Source organism: Apus apus, chromosome 4 (genome assembly GCF_020740795.1).
Source record: "Apus apus isolate bApuApu2 chromosome 4, bApuApu2.pri.cur, whole genome shotgun sequence".
Classification (NCBI taxonomy): Eukaryota; Metazoa; Chordata; class Aves; order Apodiformes; family Apodidae; genus Apus; species Apus apus.
In genome coordinates this window covers 15831447-15851461 of record NC_067285.1, presented here as the reverse complement: position 1 = coordinate 15851461, position 20015 = coordinate 15831447, and the positions used below count along the sequence as shown (strand labels likewise).

Sequence of the window (20015 nt, the reverse complement as noted above, 5' to 3'; positions counted from 1 at the left end):
AGATGTCCTTGATGTGAAAAGTGTATTCCAAAAGGGCAAAGAAAGAGTGGATTAATGATTGGAGAGGGTAATTTAAGGTTCCGAAAATCCTGGACATATTTTGGCTTGACCAAGTGTGCAGGTGAAGGTTCTCTTAGTGAATTTATGTAACTTTATTGTGGTTATCAGTGAGGAAAGTGGTTGTCCCTAACACCAGATGCACGTGGAATTTTGAATGTGAAATTATGAGGCAGACACATTCCCAGAAGAAAATAAATGAACCCTTTGGATTCCTATGTCTATAAGGTCATTTGGGGTACTGAATATTTTACAATCTCAAATATTATCAATGCGTCTATTGCATAAAATTAAGACCTTCATTTATGCACTGCTCCCCACTGTAAGGTATTTATTACATGAAGGAAGGACCTAGTGCTTCACAACTTGCCGGTCTGTGTGAAGGTTTAAGCACAGTTGTATGAAACTCATGAGTTGGTGTCATTGTACATGTGCTGTAACTAATTTCATGTACCCTCACAGTTTTATATTAAATCCAAATTTTTAGTCCACTTATTTTGCATTGACTAAATCAAATTCACTCGTTCATTTCCTTGCTTCTTCAAATTAGAATATAACAAACAATTTCTTAGTTTTCCAATAGAAATAGGGTAGATTTTATATAACAAAACAATACAAAATAGTTATTTTCCAGATTAATATGATACACCAGATTTCAGCCTTTAGTGAATTTTGTAAGGAAGTGGTAAACAGGGATTTGAAAGAGAAATATTGATGGGCCTGGTACCAGCATTGTAATATGGTTGAATATTAACATTTTAAAAGTTTCTATCATATGGAAAGTACTTAGAGTACTTACAAAGCATTTCCCATCACAGAAAAAGGCTAAATTTAGTAACAACCAGCCTGTCATTCTGCCTCCTTTTCAGCATTCCTGCTTTTCTTGGAGGTCATTTTTAATGAGTATGTACAAGCACCTGAAAATTCAGGTGCATAACAATTAAGGTAGCTAAAAAAAAAAACCAAAAGAGAAATTTAATTACTAGTTTCTATGTATAAGTCCACTCATTATTGTGCAGTGTGTCTGCATGTTTATCATAAATAAATTACTGTGGCACCAAAGAAAAGGGATGCTTTCGTTGTATTGCAGTCATGAAACTGGATATAACATGAAGGAAAATAATTTGCTTTCAAACTTATATGTCAGTGGGTACAGTTGGAAGAATGTTATCACAATTTAGTTAGCAAGTGCTTAATTATTTCTGTATAACATTTACCCCCCATTTAATATAATTGTCTGTCTGGAGTGGCTGTTGACCTAGTTTTCAATTAATTGCAAAGAGAATAAAAAATTGCCTTTAAAGCAGTGAATTTTTTTCCACTGGATTACCCATGAAAGCTGAAATGGTGAAATAATAACTGATAAACTTTGTTTCCACCGTCAGTAGTGAACCGGCATTATTACCAAAATCTTACAGAACAATAATGGCATTAGAAAATATACAGAATGTTGAGAACAGGACTCCACAGAAAATATTGCATTTATTTAGAAGACAGAAAGAAATTCTATCATCTCCAAATATAAAATAAAAGGCTAATTTATTTGAGTATTAACTCACTAAGCTTCCTATGAAATATTATGAGGTTATTATATGATTTCCAAGAATATTATTTCCAAGAAGGAAGTGCTGAGAAAGTGAATATAATTTTGAACCTTTCGTAACTGTCCACTAAAGACCAACAATCAGTATCCCTTTCCAGTGTATAACCATTTAATCTTTCTTTTTGAAAATTTCAGGTAGCTTTAGTCTTCTTTTAAAATTTAACCGTTGAAGTAGAACGAACATGATAATGACAAGGCCCCTTCTTCACCTGAAAGGATTCAAACCTTGTAGTGTCAGAGACTGAGCTAGTCCTACATGCACCCAGAGTCAAAATACCAATCATCACTCTATAGAGTTTAGCTACCATCAGATGATATCACGATTTTATAGTGGTGTTAGTTTCATAAATTTTGAATCAAGAATTTTCATGCAAATAAGACACACAGATGGAAACTAAAGTCAGCAGATGGTAAATACTCCCAAGTACCTGTGACTTCTCTGCTGTGCATCCTTCATAATTCCTTCTAATTTTTTTAATTATTTTTTTTTCAGAAACTTCTCTCAAAGTAATGGATAGCAATTAGGTTGCTGCTGACATCTCAGAATACAGGATACCTGCATACAATTTAAGTAATATGCAGACTGTAACTTACAGCATTACAGACATTTACTGCATGCATTTCATTCAGCACTGTCATAGCTATGGACTGTATTCAGCACTTGTTAGCAAAATCAACCTCAGTTAACTGAATCTTATTTGTCTCTTTCCATTTCATTATTCACCATCATTTGTTGTTGGTACCCACACTATTAGCACCTCATGAATCATCTTAGAGTAATTTAATCAGCCAAGTTGTCCTGCCACTTTATATTGGTCAACTCATGCTGCATTGGTATAAAGTGAAAGAATAATTTAGCCCAATGACTGTAAATTAAAGGAGAGGATGCTTTTAATATAGAGTACATTCTTATTGTTTGGACTTCAAGTTGGTTTCCCTTTAGTAGGTCTTTTTTCCTGTGTAGCTCACATTGATGACAAGGGTAACAGTGGCCATTCGTAGCTATTAGTGCAGTATGGCTCATAGGTATCAACCACTGCCAACTCCCAGACTGGCTATTATTCCCCATAAAATTACTTTTAAGTCAAGCATGCCAGTATTGACATGCTTAGCCATGGACAGTCCATTATCTGCAAATACATAATAAATGTTCAGGTCTTTGTTTAAAAAAGCATTTTATTTTATTTTTTTTATTCCCAGTGTTTATCACATAGCTGGATAAGAGAAGGACTGAAGACGAGTATAAAAGAAGATCAAGGAAGAATATAACACAAGTAGGAATTCTGTACAGGCAGGTAAAATTATAAGATCTTATATCAAGAGACTTGTATGTAAGGCTTTATTCATTAACACGAGAGGTTACCCACTGGTTTGTAGGGGAAAAAAAGAACTGTGAAGAAAGCCTTAGACACCACACATGTAATTTATTTATTTTTTTTAGAGTTGATTTATGAACTTTTACAGACACCTGTAAACTACAAAATACAGTGAAAGGTACGTAATATTCCTTCCTTTACCTTGACCTTTGATCCGTCAAAAAGACAGTACAAAATGACATTTTGTAGCAGGTAGCTAACTCCTTGCTTAGTTAGGGTTATTCCGGCCCTTTTCTGCATGTGTTATATTTCAGGTGCTGAACCTGCAGTAGTGAGCCATTTCTGTTGCTTTTGACTATAAAATAATTGGCAAACAACCAAGCTCATGAGGGGTGAGTATTTCAACACTGCATTTTTCACTAACTGTTGAGGGGCATTTTTAGCCTTTAAAACCTGGAAGGTGATGTCACAGGGAAGTGGGAATTTGAAAGCATGGTGCCATAGATGAACAAAATATACTCCAAAGACATGCAAATGTTTTGCACCCGTACATATATAGCATTTAATAGTATCTGTTCTATATAACTAACTGCAAACAACAAAAAAAGGGCATTCCTAAACAGTAAGCTTTCACCCAGAAAGCAATTTTTGTTGTTTTTTCTAGGACACTAGAAATACTGATAGTATTTAGACACAATATTGAGTTTTACTTGGACAGTTTAAATCAAGGATGCTCAATTTGCAAGGCAGTTGGTGCATCAACAGTTCATGTCCATTTAAATTAACCTAAACAATGGTATTATGGAGTCAGAATGATTTAAAACCTAGGAAAAATATTTTGTCTCTTAATAGTTTTCTATAGAGAATGTTGATGAATGTTGGACCCAAACATTTCCGGACACCAGTGTTTTTCCTTTTTTTTCCTTTTTTTTTTCTTTTTGTAGCCAGAACAAATACATATGGTCATTTTAATTTTTTTTTTCTGTTTCAAAGCTGTCAGTCAACTTGTGGCAGTAGAGACTATTAGGCAAATGACTAGAACCTTCATTGCATTTTTGTGATCATATAGCAGGACTCAGGATATTAAAGGGAGATGAGGCAAAGCAGCTGAAAAGGTGTGATAGATGAGGGATTTTTCCAGCAGACTTCTGGGAAAAAAAGACCAAAGTAATAGAAAGAAGCTGTCAGCATATCAAAGTAATTTTATGTTTTGTTTTTGTATTTAGGAATACAAATCTGATAGTTCTTGTAAACAGGAAGAAAAAAAATTCTGTTTAGTTTATTGCCATAACAGTCCCTGTGCACAGGTAATCCTCTCTGATTAAGTTTTTTGTGAGTTGTTTGTTTGTTTATTTTAATAGTTAATCTTAGTCCTTCCAAACTCTCTGCTCCATATAAAAGACAATGCAAGATCTATTTTTATCTTTGTGATAGGAAGTACAGAATTCTCCTTGCTTAAGGATGATGATTTTACCTGTGTATGTTTATATGCAGTAGCAAACAAAATTATGTGTAGAAGGGAAAAAAAAAAAAGAATGAGGAAGTGATTCCACAGTTCCAGATTGTAGAATACTGCAAATTTGGTGAACTCAGATGAAGAATCTGAGAAAGAGCCAGTTCCTTACCCAGTGTGCCTTTATATCTCACCACAGACGTGATGTGTACCAAGAACAAGGGCTCTGGTACCAGAAGTTGGAGTCACAAGTAGGTATTGTCTGTGGTTTTTCAGGTATCCTTGTATTTTACTAGGAAGACAACAAGTAACTAGAAGCAGAAAGGTGTTTCCTTCTCCCCCACTAAGTGGGGGAGAGAGGAGAGTGGAAGAGTGATATCTCTGAATTCCACATGTAGAATAAGCTTTAGTATAGTTATCCGTGGGCACTATCAAAACACAAGATGTTTGTAGTTTTTGAAAGATGTATTGGATGGGGAAGCTGATTTGTATGTCATGCACATAAATTTAAAGATAAATGATGCTTCTGCTCCCAGTGGAAAAGATGTTAGAAACTTCAAAGTCGTGTATTTACTTGATCTTTCATCCTTCATTCTGAAGTCAAGGAAATGAAGTCAACTTATCTAACAATATAGATAGGCTGTTAAGCAGCAACCAGAGCCAGAAGAGTTTACTGGCAACTAATGAATAGCAAGAGAAGATAAAAATCCCAGGCGGCAGTCATAGCCCTCAAATAATCTTGTGTGAAACAGAAATGCTGTAAGTAAGAATCTTGAACTTTGAGAGTTGCAGTTTAAAGGGACAGTGCTGGAAAATTCTACAGCATTTTGTGGAAAAATAATATAATTGTTCCATAACTAACTTTTATAAAAAAATTAACACTGGATTTTTCTCATTCAAAATACTCCAGATTTTATATCCACACTTTTGCATTTTATATTTTGACTTTTCCGTTCAACAAAACCATGTAAAATCAAAATGGCTGAGTATTTGAAATGCTATGCATATGAAAATGAAACTGACATTTTCATATCTGAAAAGAGCACACTTGGGACAGGATAAAAATGTAAACATTTTAATATTTTTTTCCAGAATCAATAGAAAATTGATTTGTTGCATCTGCATAGTCTGTCTTATTCCAGTCTTATGTGTTTATATGATCATCTCAGCTTTGGGGGTTATAATGTTGTCATAGAGAGAACATTTGGGCATTGATAAATATGATTGCCATGCCTTTATCATCAGTTACCTTCTGTAGCCTTTCCAGAATACAGAGATTTTCTAAGGAGCTTTTTTATTCACTCTTAATTCATTGGTGGAAGTACTGAGTAGTTTCAGGATTTATACTGATATCTGAAGAACTCCACCATAAATATTACTTCTTGTCCTTCAATTATTAAGTTTTTGTTCTGTTTAGCTTAAGATCTGTAGCTATTTTATGGTGCTAACTTATTATCAGATCTTACAGCATTGATTCAAATGCTGTATAAGGGCTATTGCATCTGTTCTGTTACTTTAATCAACTAAATAAAATTTTGTTGAAGAGTGAAATAAGGTATTTTGACAATACAGAATAAGTGTAAATTTACTCCTGCCATATTTGCAAATATGGCTGACATTGTTTTCCATCTGTAATTTTTGTCAGTTGACTCCTATAATAGTATTTCCATATTCTCTACAGGGTTCGTGCCAGGCTAACCAGCCTGAAAAAAACTATTGTCACTCCCCGCTGTTTATTTATTTATATATTTATTTCATACTGATACAGCATTAACACTCTTCCAGGCATCTTCTTCAAGACATTTCTACTACTAGTAGTTCAGATTAGTTCAGAAATCTCTGAAGATGGAGATTTCCAGTATAGATAGGTCACTAAGACAGTGAAAGAGACCAGGGCTTATGAAACAATGCGGTGATGCATAGCTGTGCAGTCATATTTGACAATCAAGCACTAAATTATAAGAAATGTACAGTCTTTAGATTTTTGTTGTTGTTTTCTTTTAAAGTTTCTCGTTCTTATACTTTCTCTTGAAATGCATCACAATCTTTCCCATTACAACATTCGAAGACTGTTTCATAATCATTCTAAACATGAGTGCCAGATGGACTTGCCCTCAGGCCAAACATACCTTCTGTCTTGACACTTCTTTTGTTTTAATGTGTTTTTTGAAAGACTGATAGCTTTGCAGAAGCTGCAGCAGAGATGTTAATGCACTTTTTAAAGCTACACAGATCCTATGGTTTACCCTTTGCTTTCCACAACCTTCACTGAATGCACATTGGGCAGACAAATGATCAATGCATCCCTCTCACAGCAATCCTTTTCACTGTTCATTCACTTCTTATTAGTAAATTGGGAAACGCAGTGAATTTTACTTGTTAATGTAGTTCAAACAATTATCAACCTGCTCTGATGCCAAGAATAAGTGAAACAATGCAAAGGAACTCTCATAGTCTGGCAGTAACTATAAAAATAAAATTTTATAATTTGTTTAACTTCTTTACTCAATTAAGAGCATGGTAAATAGCAAATGAAAGTTGATTTCAAACTGAACTTAATATTGTCCACTCCAGTAACTATTCCAATAGCTCTATATGGTTCTAAAAACTTCAGCATCTTCCTATCGACCCTTCATCCTTACACAGTAAGTATTCTAGCTTATCTTCAGGTAGAGATGAGAATCTCAAATGCAGTTGCTCTTGAGTTGTCTGCAGCATTCCGTTCTAAGTTAGCCCACATTCACTATCATATTTGCAGCCAATGCCATCACATTTTTCCCTTCCTAGATGTTCAAATCCTGGTAAAAGTATTGTAATAATCTTCAGTAGACTTTCATCATCTGTAGCCAGCCTGTCCTGTCATGGGTTTTTCACCAAGTTAAAAAGCACTGCTGTTATGAATAAAAAGACATTCCATAGAAACAAACAAGAGGAGTTTCTGTGATCAAATTCTACAAAACCTTATTTGACCAGTTGGTACTGAGTAAATATCTTCTCTCTTTGAAGACCTGCCAGTTTACCAGGCATGCAAATGAAGGCAGTGAATTGCTTAATGTTTGTAAAATAGTTTGTTAATTTAAAGCCATCTTATTGGTGCCCTTTGCTAAAGTGCAGGCAAGAGGTAAAGAATTATAAAGAATAGCAATGACTCCTTTCTTATATTATCTGTTCCTTTTCTGAGTTCTAGAAAGTCTCCGTGGAAGACATTACTGAAATAAACCTCAATCATAAGGAATTGCTGGATTGTCTTGCCTTGTCCTATTTAAAGGCTAGATCCAGGGCCTGAGGGAGCTCGCAAGACCAAGATCAACAAGGTGAGTTTAGTTCTGGTGGTTTTTTTTTCTGAACTAGACTTGATTAGCTATTGGGACAATACATTTTTGTATTTTGAAGCATCTATAGCTTTTAAAAAATACCTGTAAATGCATGATTTTTAACTGTACTACTGTCTTTACAACCCTAAAAGGTCACATCTATTATATTCTGCAGTCAAAGCAGCTCTGCAGGGAATTTTATCTCTGACATATGCCAAATTATGCAGAATCTCATCCATCTAATTGCACACCATGTACAGTGACTTTTAAAGAATATTTTTAGGCCCTGAGACTGATACTAACCTTTTAAACGTGCTCAATCCCTTTGATGTGCCACCTCCTATCACCTGTTTAAATTTTATCTTGTATGACTGTTAAAAATGAAAGCAAACAAACAAAAAATACACTGAAAAAAAGCCAAATAAACCCAGCTTGACTGATTTCTTTGTGTAAAAGCACAGAAAAATCTGCACCATCCATATTCAGGTGAAAAGATTTTTTTTCTCTGAACAATCATGTTACGGCTCATCATGTCATTAAGCCAACTATGGCTTAATTCCAGTGCCATCTTCTACATGAGATTCAAAACTGTTAGCACATTCCTGTAGTATTTCCAGAAAATATCTTCCTGCGTGGCCTCAGTGTGTTCTTGTACTCTTGTACTGCTAAATATTAACTTGTAGGACCATCTTTTGTATGGGTATTCAAACTGTCATATTGATTTTTGTCTCTGAGTAAAAAGTGCTGAAATGTACATTTAGTTCTGAAGGAATCTTCACTGAGATTAAAAGGAGTACATAGCAGATATCAAATTTCAGTGGCAGATGAGGCTTTCGCTCACAGAATTTTCTGTAAAAATGTCTGCCAGTATCTTTCCTGTACTTTTAAGAAATTTAGAAATTAAACTTCAACATGTGACAAGGCATTAATTACTGCAATTTATACTTTTAAGAAAATTATATGTGCCTACATATTTTATTTGTATAAAATGTTCACAGAGAGCTCTAATGAGTTTAAATTTACCTCCTTTTTGTTCAGCTTCTGCAAAACTGAAATTACTGTACATTTCAAACTCTGACTTATCTCTCTTCACATTAGAGGTTACTGGTCAGCATAGATTCCTTAAAATAATGCTTATCCGTCAAGAATTGTGGACTTCTCAAAATCAAAGAAGCCAAGCAAAGTTTACATGGAATATGATTGCAAAAATTTTGATCCCAGCCACGATATGAGGGCTTTGTATTTAAAACAGGAAAATGGTTTCAAATGTATAATTTCTTACCTGCACCCCAAACAAACGAACATAAATATCTGCCAGAATCTGTGAGAATTAAGAGTCGAAGAAGCTTTCACAGCTCCAGTAAAAATGTTTCTTCTACATTAATCTTCCTCGACTTTGTGTGTGACAATCACAAGAACTAGATTTGTGGATTTTTTTTCTGTCATGCGTATATGCGTATATTTTCTGTCATGCGATATTTTTGGTACAAATTTAACAGGAGTAGAAATATTTCAAAGTGTTAGCAGTTTGCTTTTAGTAATATTAATCCCTAAAAAACTTACCCTCCATACAATGAAATGAAGTAACTTTGAAGTCCCTTGTGCTAATACATGTTTTGACAGAGGTGCAATTCAGAGAAAAAACTACATGTAATTTAGTGTGGGACTCAATATATTTATGTAATTAGTTAGACTATAAATTAACAAACTACAACACTGCCAGATAGCTTCAGTGACTAAGACACCACAGAGAAAATGTTAACTGTTCTTTTTCCTAAAAAATATCGTGTGGTTAATAAGGATTGAATAGCACAAACTATAATTTAAAATGTGTGAAAGCTCTCTAGTACATACACCAATTCATACAGTACATTCTTCCTAACACCATTTAGGATTTTACATTATTATCTGCTCCATAAGGAGAACTCCAGCCACGTACAACAACGTTAGTTATGCCAAAGTGGAGCATTTGCCATGTTTCTTCCTGCAGACAGGGACTATACAAGGGTTCACAAACAGAAAAGTGTATAATTCAGAAATGTAAAGGTGAGTATTTTTTATTTGCTGTTCATGCTCATTTTAAAGTGAGTTTATTCAGACTGGAGTGCATTTCATTATTACATTTTAGAATTACTAAGAAGAAGGATATTTCCTCTTTAAAGCCCCCTAGAAAGAATAACTACAAGGGTAAAGGTGATGTGATATGGTTAATAAATATCACCATATGTGTGACTACTGAACATCTTTAAAGGCATTCAGAAAAAGCCATATTAAACATCAAGACTCCTTAAATTCCCTCGATGTCTGTGTTTGGTAAGGAGATGTCTGAAGTTCTAATCGATCCTAAGAACTAATGAACAAGTAGACTATTTTCCTTCCAGTTCCAATAAAACAATAATAGAAAATTCTTTCTTTAAGCTCACCTTGCTGCCAAACACCTGAGTTCAATCGGTGCTATCCCATGTGTGTTTTGTTATAGTATTTAAAATCTAAATAATCAAGATAACTGTGTCCAGAGGTGTTTCTGTTTCAGGCAATTGTTATTTCCTACTTTAAGACTGACTTGGTTGTTTTTGCAAAGTAATCGAATTGTTAAAAACATATTTTATTCTCATACTTAAACAGTTTAATTCTTCAGAAAAGCAGTAATATCTTCTATGCTGAAGGAGAAACTGTATTTTTTTTTTTTTAATTTATTTACACAGATGTAAGTCCAGTAGTATTTCAGATGTACATATTCTGGAAAATAGTTGATTGGAAAGATTAATATCTGTGTATTGGCTTGCCATTTCTGAAGAAACATAATACCATATGTTTACATGGCAGAAGTTAATAAATGATGGCAAATTCCTCTAGGCATTATCAAACTGTGTGAATTTGTGTATCTAATCAAATATTTATTAGCTGCAGCCTCTTCCTACACTGATTTCTCTTTTCATTTATTGCTCTAGGCCTTTCCGCACAACACTAAGGTGATACTCATGGGCATTTGACCCCTAAAGAAAGGCTATCAGTATGAAATAACCAACTTCAAAACCTCTGGCTGCCTGAATTTTAATTTTTGTTGGTTTTTGTTTTTGTCTTTAAGTAAACTGCCACTCCATTTAATTGTCTTTTCTAGCTCATTTACTTGAACTATATTGAAATTAAACAGAAACAAAATTTAATTGTCTATACTGATAATAATAAGAATTTCTATTAAATTGTGTCCTAAGCTTTTTATACTTTTATGTAAGCCCTTCTCAATGCTGTATACAAAAGTGATTTGTTCTGATTCTTCATTCAGTGTTTACTGTCTTGGTAGAAGTCTGCTCTGTATTATTTTCCTTTTCCATAAATGTATTAGATACGCAACAGATTTATTGCACTGAACTTGTCTGAAACTTTGGAACCAGTAGATGTACCAGTAAGGCTTGTGGGAGACTGATAGTTGCATAAAATGAAATGTCAATGAAAAAGAAGGAAATTTGTGCAAATTTCCCAAACAATACTGAGCCACCATTCAGTCTTTTGGGTGTGATGCCTTATTTCAACGCAGTTGGCTCAGAGGAGGTGCTTTGTGCTACTGAGCCAGCAGGACCAGCGTCCACTGCATTACAGGAGCATGAAGGAATGGGGCATCTCCTGTTTCCCCCCATGACCTTCAGCACTTTGCTGCACGAGGAAGTTCTCCTTTACTCAAAGATAGCCTTATGACAACATCTGGTTCTACAATGTTATTTTCAGAGTTTTGTTTACCCTGTCATATTGTATAGATTTATAGGATGGAGAATCATCTTCTGGGCTGTGATCAAATACGCTTTGCAACAAGACTTTGCTTCTCTCAGCACCGTACAGGAAATTGCCAGGATCTCTTTTATAATTTGAACATCTGTCCTTGAACATCTACTTTAAAACAGATTTTAAAAAAAAAGAAAAAGTGATTTGCTCAGGAAAATATAACTTCTGTGGGTTTTTCTTTATTTCAGTAGGGGCATAAGAAGCTTTGGAGGAACCTGTTTTCACTTGTTCTGCCATAGGAAATGGTATGTATATAGAGAAAACCAGAAGTACTAGTTTCTCATTCTGTTCTCTTTAACGTCCCTCATAGATTTTCCATTTACCTCAGAATTGTAGGCCAAAACAGGCCATGCAGGCCTTGTGTAAATAATGTTCTTATATGATATCCCATGCTCTCTAAAACAAAGACATCTTCAGAACTAAGCTAAAATTCATACTCTTGCAGAATGCAAACAAATGCACGTGGGCAAAATAATTCTGAATTGTAACTTAGAACACCACACGTTTAATAAAGAGCAGTAAGGGGAAAGTCTCAGGTGGGCACAAAGTCACAGACTTGTGAGATCTCTGTATTTATTTAGATTTATACTAATAGATGAAGAGGTGTCTACACTAAGCCCTGGGCATCCTTGGCAATCACAAAAAAAACATAAGCAACATAAAGAATGAAGCACCCTGCAGCAGTCTTTGCCATCCACAGCACTGTGTATTAGACCTTACAGCAGCAGGAAATGAAGAGAAACCAAGCCTCCCTCATTCCCTTTCACCCTGACCACCCTTCCAAAGAGAAACTTAAGTGCAGGATGACATAATGCATATAATATATCTGTTTGGTTTTTTTAATTACTGAGATATTATTCACACAAGATTCCCTGTGCACACATATACAGTCTTGTGCGAAATCTGAGTAACATTAGTTTCCATTTCATTTGTTCTGTGGTAATGAAAAACAAATCCCCAACAAGTAATAATTTGGCTAATAACTTGTTATAGATTCTTACACAGTGTTTGATGTGATAATTTTTTTGGTTGGTTTTTTTTGGTTGTATAATCATTCAAACATGCATATGGACAATTGATGTAACTAGAAGAAATTTAATATCATTCACAATATTCCTAAATTATCCGTTGAAGATAAAGAGCTCTCACCTACATTATTAAACCAATTTGGAGAAATCTAAATTTTAAAACTGATTTTTTTAATAAAACAATGGTTAACAACAACTAATGTTGTTCCATTAACTTGGCCCTGGACACTTCTATAACTGGGGCAATATTTAGGTATTAAGGAGTACTATGTTTCAGGTTCTGAATTATTTAGACCTGCTAAACCATTGAAATTGGCAAAGCTTTGTCCACTGCACTAGTCAAATATCTAGAGTGTTGCTGGTTTGTTGTTGTTTTTCCAAGTTGGGAAGCTAGTTGATCATATCGTTAAGCAACTTCATTAAGAGTTGAATTAGAAGAATACTTACCTCTTACCAGTTATCAGTCCAGTTTTTACACAGAGCAAAATTTCATAATTCCCTCCTGGGAAGTGCTTTGGTATGCTGATTGTTTCCCTTGTTTGCTCTTTCCTTCCACATTCTGAGAAGAGGCATGAGGGAACCATGTGACATTTAATGTCACTGCATGAAGTTGAGTCAGTTATGTGTCTTTTTGCTATTTTATTCTAAAGGGGTTTTTTTGGGTTTTGATGTGCACTTGGAGAAAGTAACTACTGCACACAAGCTGTGAAGGTGTCTAAGATTACTCCTTTTTCATCTAAACACTTATCTCTGTTTGAAAACTATATAGAATGAGATTGAATTTTTTTACAATTATTATCACCTGTTTAGTTAAAGCAACCAAGTAAAAAGGTTTGTAACAAAAATTTTAGGACTTAAGCATTTAGAGTGAATCAAAATGTCTGAGTTTGAAAGCATTACAGAAAACAATGCAGAGTAAAGGTTAAAAAAAAAAAAAAAGGCTTGTGTCAATAAACAAGGAGCTGACTGATAACAGTAAAATGAGTAAACTGTGGAATGTGCTTTTTTGCAGCAAGACTAGAAGGGTTATGTTTCAGTAGGATCACACATGGATCGATAGTCGTACAGTAACCCTCACTCTGAGAGCAGGAAATGGCAACATAGTTATAGCACTTCCCCCTTGTTATCCCAACAGAAAGACAGACTGTTCTCATATAGATACCAAACTAGAGAAAACAGAAACAGTGAACTGTAACCTGGCCTCAGAATGACAGAGGTCAAAGTAAGCGAGATTCTGAAGCAAAAGACTGTGTCATAATTATTTGACATGTGAAACGGTTTAAAAAGCCAGTCCAAAAACTGGTTCATTATTAGCAATTAAGAGAAAAACCTAAGAAAGCAAGGTCTTTGTACTAGCCATCCTGTGTCTCCATGCTTGTACAAGAGATCTTGACCAAACCACAGAGATCATGGCAAGACCAGAGATACACACATCTTGGAAAATACAAGAATATGAGTGAATGAAATACAAGAGAATGAAAGTGAATGACTGGAATCTGTTTTGTTTAAAAGAAATGTCACTCTCCCCTTCCATAAGGTTTTAAGCTGAATTTTGTGACAGTAAATACCTGCAAAAGCAGGCACTTTTTGTTTCCAGAGACCTGTTTGCATTTTATGAAGTGTGCAATATTTTTGTGTCCACCAAGGAAGCTAAGCCAAATTTTATTCCAATATCTTTATTTTCTTTCTTTCTCTAGAGATCCCAATGTGCTTTGCTTTTCATACAGAGAAGGAGAGATGATAGCTAAATGACTTTATGCACCTGTTTACATATGATACCTTGTCTCTAGGCAGATTACTTTGGAATTTAAGGGAAGATTTTTAAAGGCAATTCGGTATCTAACTCAACTGAGAAAACCACAAGAATTTTATTAAAGAAATTGATAAACACTTGCTTTACCATAAGGAAAATGCATTTTATTTCTTTTTTGTTTGTTTGTTTTTGTTTTTCTAATATGAGCCGATGTTTCTAATGAATGCAATGCAGTAACTGCTGTAAAAAATGTTTTCACACTGAAAGCTTACTTTCTTCTATACCATTGTAATTATAGAAGAGAGGGAAAGTAGAATTTGGGTTGTAAATGCAAGGAGGCAAACGCACTCTTATCTTGGCATTGTCCATCATATTTATTTACAAGCATGAGGATAACATTTGTCAGTATTTTGAGACTTTTGTTACATAGGCTGTTAAGCTTTCTGAATGCAAACACTGATGACCGTTATATGAATGGTAAAAGTAGTGTGACTCAATATATTGTATAAAGCTGGGTTTAGATTATTGATGTTATTTTAAATCTGAACTGATTTTTTTAAATTTGCACTTTAATTGGGGAGCATTTTTGGGAGAAAAACAAAAATAAATTCCACTTTATTGCTGGAGCTGCATCTTTAGTCTGTGGAGAAAAAAATATGTTAGAGGGAGAGAATGGAGTTCACTTTCATTTTCCTCCCTCATCACTTTTAGCTGAATCAAAGAAGACAAAATAGAAGTTGAGGTGTTGGATGAAGTCTCTTGCCACTTGGTCTTCCAAAACAGAGGCCTACAGGTAATTTGGAAGTTATAGAACTAACCATTTGCTTTCCATCCATCTCCTATTGGTTTAACAGAATCTCCTGAATGATTCGTTTCATGCTCATTCCTGGAAGCATTTCTAGAAGAAACCAGCTCCAAGAACAATATGGATTCTCTGCCTTTTACACTGTTCTGGCAGCAAAAATGATGTGGAGAGCTGAACTAACAGGTCACATTCTTAGTTTGCAAAAGTTTTGCCAAGAGATGTTGCAGATATAACTATTTTAGCAATCACGAGGTGGTGGTGAGATTAGGGAATACATTTTCAGGCAGCTTTGTGCTAGAGGCTGGTCTAATCAAAGATTGGGAGAATGGCATAGCTTAGATTATTTGGGGTCTTGTCCTAGATGAATTTTAGATAGACCTGGTATCCTTGTCCCAGTTTCTTCATGGACACTCAAACCAGGTCTGTGGACTTTTGATAATGAGACTGGCCTGACTAAGCACTATCAAAGTAGGTGGGATAATTCAGTAACTTTTGTTTTCTGTATAAGATCTGAACTTTATAGGAAAAATTTGCTAGAATTCTTAGAGCAAGAGATGCAGAGAGTTTTGTTCCCATCACTTTCTCCCTGTGGTTTGGGTTTTGTTGTTGTTCGGGTTTTTTGTGGTTTGGTGGGTTTTTTTGTTTGTTTTGGGGTTGTTGTTGTTAGATTTGGTGGGGTTTTTTGGGGGGTGGGTTTTGAGGGGGGATGTTGTCCCTGAGGTGTTCTTACGGTTTCTATTCAATTGTGTTTTATTGTAATTCTGTAAAGCAGCACTCCACATTGGGGTTTCTAGTGTTTCTTTCTTGGTAATGTATAGATGACTGAGTAATTTTGGATGAGCACACAATACAGTGCAAGGCTGTGTAGATATACGTGTGCTAGTTCTGAACCAGTAATCATAGGTGGTAGGAGACCCTTAAATATAATATATATTCCAGGAAGAAGGCAGCATTGTAATATACTGTCCTCAGCCAAGCTATCTACATCTGGTAAAGCAGCACACAGTTGTGATTATTTTGTTGTTAAAACACAGGCTATTATTTGTATACTTAAGTGTTCTTTAAATACATTAACATGGTTCACTGGGTCTCTACTGTCAGGCACGGTCTAGACTCACAAATGCCCTGTGGAATATTAAAAATTGTGTTTTGATGGTGCAGTACACTGGCGCTGCACAGAAGTGAATTATTATCGAATCTTGCAGGATAATATAGATTTGGTCCCAATTTGTTAATTCATGGTGAACTTTGCTCTGATAAAATCACTCCTGTATGTCTTTATTTGGAAAATTAGGGATACTATGGCCTCAACTACTATCAGGGTCCAAGCAGTATAAGCAAATTTCTGTTTGCTTGGAATAACATCAAGAAAGTTAAAATCTTATATTACAGTGTGAATGAAAATGTGAATTTCTGTAATTAGGAACAAAAGCATATTAACCTTAAATGAAGGTCATATTCTTACAAGGAGATTTATAATGAAAGTGGCAAGTACACCTGCTGCTGCAACATCATCCTCTGAACTGTACTGTATATAAGCTGTAGTAATGACTCATGGGTTTTGTGGGGTTTTCTAATTAATTCAATGATGGGTGAAATCACTTATGTCTTGCTTTTATTGTCTCTTTGTGACATTTGCCACATAACTACAATCTTTTAATGTTTCATAGGATCTCCCAACTATCTTATGTCCTCAGTAGTGGTCAATAGCATTATGATTGATTCTTTAAGAAAATTAGATCATAGCATTGCAGCACAGACTCCTAATGTCCAAAACTCTAAACTGTAGTACGTCAGCATTTCCCAGATTTTCAAGGGAAAGTCTTGTAAATTAAGGATTTATAACCGGAGTTGCATTGCCATCTCAAATTGCTTCTTTCATCAGATGTAAAAAAGTAGTATTCTGAACATCAACAATTTTTTATTATTCTCAGGCAAGAAAATTTGTTTATGTAAGTTTGAAGAATATTGATATAATTCTATTTCTGGCATATATCCAAAATAGAAAAGTATGGTCCTCTCAGTGGAACTAACAGACTGACCAGAAAGGGTTAAAATTATATCAGGTCAGAACTAGCAACTGCACAGACCTAGCAGCTTTGAAAAAAAATCTCAAAATTAAATAATTTCAACTGTTTCAGTTTACTGTGATACAGCAAACGATGTGTAAAATAATTACTTCCCTTAAAGATAAGTTCTAAGTGAGACAGACAGCCACAATATGTTTTCTCACTGTAGTATCTGTTAATTGTACATCTTTGATATCAGTTTGAAATTAGATAGTTCTAAGATTGAAGGAATATCCTCTGTCTTGTCCAAAACCCATGGCACATACACACAGGGAGTAACTGATGCCTGCATGTTTTCGACTTTTGGGTTGGATCCTAATCACACTTTTCTCCTTTCCCAACAAAGATTTTGGCCAACTTCATCTTGTTAATTTCATTTGACTCCATTTAAATCACTGCTTCAGGATGATGTGATGTTTGTCAGCACTTTCTTCATAATTCCCTGTGTTGTTCTAATTGCTGTAGTACTGTCCGAAATTTCTAACAGGTGACTCCAGTCAGATCTTTCTTTGCTGTTTACAGCTTCACTGATATTAAATCTTTGGGGAAGGAATATTCCAATTTATTTTTTTGAAAATGGTCCAAAGAAATCACAAAGTCTGAAGAGAGTAGTGTGAGAAGTAGATGTCTAATATAAAGGCATATTAAGTGGCAAAAAGATTAATAAAGCTGGCAGACTGTTCAGCAGGAAGATGCCTTTTACTTTGTTATGAAGTGTTACGGATGTCTTCTGGACTTGGCAGAACTAATGGCTAAGAGTCAGGCCTGTTATATATATAAGGTATTACGTATGTGTAAGATTGTTGGAGAAAACCAATCAAGAATGGAACCTTCATTAAAATGACAGCTTTTCTTAATCAGTTCCCTTCACGGCTGTCTTATTCAAAGGGTACAAGAATGATAGCTGACCTTCTGGATATAAAAATGACATTTAAAAATATGAACAAAGTCCAAATTAATTCAGTTATAAAAGGAAAATGCATTATATAATTTCTTTGTCTTTGGTATTACTGTTCTGCAGTGATAACCTGTCTCAGTTGAAATCTGTTGGAATTTGCAATTGATTTTAACTCATCAAAATACGCCATGTCCTGACTTTGGAAAAAGACTGACTGAAGAGCCACTCTGGTGGCTAAGATATGCTCTTGCAAAACGAGAGACATAGGTTTGAATTCACACAGGCTAAGGAGAACAAAACCACAGGTTTTATGCTTTTGAACAGATTAGCCTGATTGGTGAGTTTTGTGAAAGGCAAATATCATCAGCCAGCCAAGTTCCAGAAAAAGTGAGTCCAGATTCATTAAGTCCTCTTACAGACCTTACAGACTGAGGGGAACCTGGGTGCTGGAAATAAGTCAGATCAACTGTGATAATCACAGCTAATGTGGTAGTAGCAGTTGTCCACAGACCTCATCTGAGAATGGGATAATAAGCTGGAATCAGTGTTTTGATTTTTGTCCCTGCCCTATTAACCTTGTGCTGCAACCAGTTAATTTATAACAGAGAACAGGCCTGTTTGGAAAATTCATGATGGAACACTTCCATCAAGCAGCATTGCTTTGTCAGGAAAAAAAAATAAAAAGGAAATGTAATTGTTATCAATATTTTGAATGAAACATGAGCAACTTCTAATAAAATCCTGTTTAGCTTCCCATTAACTCACCTGACCATCCATTTTTCAATCATAAAAGTACAAACCCCCACTTTTTAAAGCCCCCAGTACCTTTAATAGAGAGAACTTTTTTGGAGCCATTTTATCAATGGTCTAGAGCAAGAGATTCCAAGGCATAATAATCTAAAGGCCATGTTGAATAGTGGCCATGGAATTGCACAGCAGAATTCTCACCAAAAATCTTTTGAAATTTATATATTCCAGCTTCTGGAATATGCTTTCAGAAGAATATTTGCTATTTCTGAATTTCTGCTTTCCTAAGAAGAAAAATGAAGGACTTTTCTAATATTTTTTTTCTTCCAGATTCTTTAAGGTAGAGAAAAGGCTGTTGGGTTTTACTCTACTCTTATGACTAGATTCTCATTTTTGACAGAGCAATGTACTAACTCAGTTATCATAACAGATTTTTATAACTACCTCTTTAATCTTGTCCTTGATAATTACAATAATCACCATCAGTTTTGTGGGCTTGTAAATGTGCAGAGATTAGTGCTGTATCTTCTCCTACCTATTGTGTCTAACATTATCTTTAAAAAGGCATTGGAGAGAGGATGTGGTAGTAATTTCACTATAAAGAAATCTGTACTTTGTTAGAATATGCTTTAACTAAATTCCAAAGAGCAGTAACTTTTCCTCGCTTGCTTGCTTCTGTAGCATAATCTTTTACTAAGCCAATGCTTAGTGAAAAAATCTTCTGTGACAGGTAAGAACTGCTCTTACTTTACAGCTGCAATATCTATAGGAGGAAAGGGAAATTCCTGCTCTTTTAAAGCAATGTCTGTTAATGACAAATACATCACTTCATATTGAGGGTTTCTTTTCATTAGTTAAATCAGCCAATAAACTATGGAAATATTTGTTCTAAATCTGAATATAATTATAAGCAATGTATACAAGTTGCTGTGTTGAGAAAATATTCTAATATGTTTTTCTTTTATGAAGCAATAGTAGAAAACAGAGGAGAGGGGCAGAATCTAAACCAGCAAATCCTTAAGTCATAGTTCCAGCAACAAATTTTGATGTGGTGAAAATCAGTATATGCAATGGAAATTACTCCAATATGAAAACATTGATCTTGTGGAGTTTTGTTTGGGGTTTTTTGGGTGTTTGTTTTTTTTTTTCCTTATTTTTCATCAAAATCACTGTGCCAGTGCAGAATATAACA

The 20015-nt window shown here is 34.8% G+C and overlaps 1 protein-coding gene across 7 annotated transcripts in view; it reads left to right on the top strand.

Moving 5' to 3' along the window:
• Window positions 1-7544: 7544 nt before the first annotated feature.
• The window catches only part of LOC127384259 (heparan sulfate glucosamine 3-O-sulfotransferase 1-like), an 82238-nt gene continuing 69767 nt past the window's right edge, over window positions 7545-20015 (top strand). For 6 of the 7 annotated variants that reach the window (XR_007889396.1, XR_007889393.1, XR_007889397.1 and 3 more), the window contains exons 1-3: window positions 7545-7743; window positions 11712-11768; window positions 15016-15097. The gene's annotated coding sequence lies outside the window, so the exon portion shown is untranslated. The remainder of the gene's footprint in view (window positions 7744-11711; window positions 11769-15015; window positions 15098-20015) is intronic. The other variant, XM_051618364.1, reaches the window with a different exon arrangement.